Consider the following 2,069-nt stretch of genomic DNA (forward strand, 5'->3'; position numbering starts at 1 on the left):
GGTAGATTCTTTCCCGGACATTCATTTCCGGTCAAATACATACGAATTGAATATCTATGTATGTATGTATTCCACGTCCATTGATGCGACCCGAGTCGGGTCGAGTAGTAAATCGAAAACGCCAATTTGACGAAAACCGGCCTTAGGCCGGTATTCATAGTCGGATTTTATTTCAAGACCGTCTTAAGGGTCATGACGAATTACGGATTCGTAATAACAAGATTTCTCATAAAGTAAGTTACATAGATTCGTGAATTTTTTTTATATACTCTTTATATAATAATGCAGTCAGCTACAGAGACCGATTTTGGATTTTTGCTCTTAAAAATTTATAATAAATAAAATACGGACTCGCAGCGAGTCGCAGCTAAGCCAACCCGACGAGGGAAGCGCCTCTTCCGAAGAGATCAGACCCACCCAATAAAATTTTCCCTCTTTTTTAATGCTGTACGCATTAAAAACCCTGGTAGTTACGGCAGCACTTTGAATAAATGAGCTAGGGAACGCTAGAGACACGGACCGGAACGAAAATGGCCGGTATTCATAGTTATTTAAGACCGTCTTAAGTTCAATTATAAGATGTCATGAACCAATCACAGAGCCGTATTAGCGTCTTAAGACATTACTTAAGACAATCTCGAAGACTATGAATACCGGCCCATCTTAAGTACAATCTTAAGATGTCATTAACCAATCGCAGAGCCGTATTAGCATATATTTTAAGATATTACTTAAGACGGTCTTGAAGACTGTGAATATCAGCCGTGTCCCTGACTTGGCAGATCAGGATACGCCAAAGCTTGTGCGTTACTTATGCTAGGTCTACAATGCGAGTCGTAAAGTCGTGAGTCGTAAGAATTGACCAATCACAATCTAATTTAAGGAGAATAATTGACTGTGATTGGTCAATTCTTACGACTTACGACTTTACGACTCGCATTGTAGACCTAGCATCATATAGTTATTTAAGACCGTCTTAAGTTCAATCCTAAGATGTCATGAACCAATCACAGAGCCGTATTAGCGTCTTAAGACATTACTTAAGACGATCTTGAAAACTATTGGCCGGTATTTATAGTCGGTTCTTATATTTAAGACCATCTTAAGTACAATCTTAAGATGTCATTAACCAATCACAGAGCCGTATTAGCATCTTAAGATATTACTTAAGACGGTTTTAAAATAAGATCTGATTATGAATACCAGCCTATGAATACCGGCCGTAGACCTAGCATAAAATCGCGTAAGGACGTAAAACGTAACCGTAAGAAAATCGACCAATCCCAATCAAGTATTGTGCTGTCTGTAACCCCAGTAGGGAAAAATACTCGATTGGGATTGATCGATTTTCTTACGCTTACGTTTTACGTCCTTACAGCATTTTATGTGTGAATAAGACCTTTAGTAGAGAAACGCAAATTTGTTTCTCCTTCTGATATATAGAGGCACCTGTAAGTTATTTTTTAGATATTATTCTTTAGTTTAGAGTTTACTACAAAAATATGTAAACAGCTGTTTTATTTTTTCTCTTATATTTTTCTTTATTTATTTCTATATTTACTTGTTCTATGTTGGTTTTCATATTTTGTTTGATGTGTTATAGGTTATATTATTTGGTTCTTAATTTGTTAACATAATTATCTTTGTTTCAGCAAATTAAATGTGGATATTGTGGTTGGCTCATGACACATGAATGTTTTAAAGAATACGATGAAAATAAGTACGCTTTGAGCATTGACAAAAATATGGCGTTTTCGATTTGCTACTCGACCCGACTTGGGTCGCATTAATGGACGTGGAATACATATGTACATAGTATGTACATATGTATTCCACGTCAATGATGCTCGAGTCCAGGAAGTCGATTACGGTTCTTGAGGTCGATTCTGGCTGCATTCCGATATTCACTGTCAGTACTGCAAATCTATATTTTACGTCACGTTTACTATAGATTTTCAGTACTGAAAGTTGCTGACAGTGAATTTTGGAATGCAGCCTCTGTATTTTAAGACGAAGTAAAAATTACAAAAGTGAACAGATTTACTAGATTTCAACCAATGAAATCATAG

This window comes from Temnothorax curvispinosus, unplaced genomic scaffold (assembly GCF_003070985.1).
Source record: "Temnothorax curvispinosus isolate PA1 unplaced genomic scaffold, ASM307098v1 QBEX01017624.1, whole genome shotgun sequence".
NCBI classification, from domain to species: Eukaryota; Metazoa; Arthropoda; class Insecta; order Hymenoptera; family Formicidae; genus Temnothorax; species Temnothorax curvispinosus.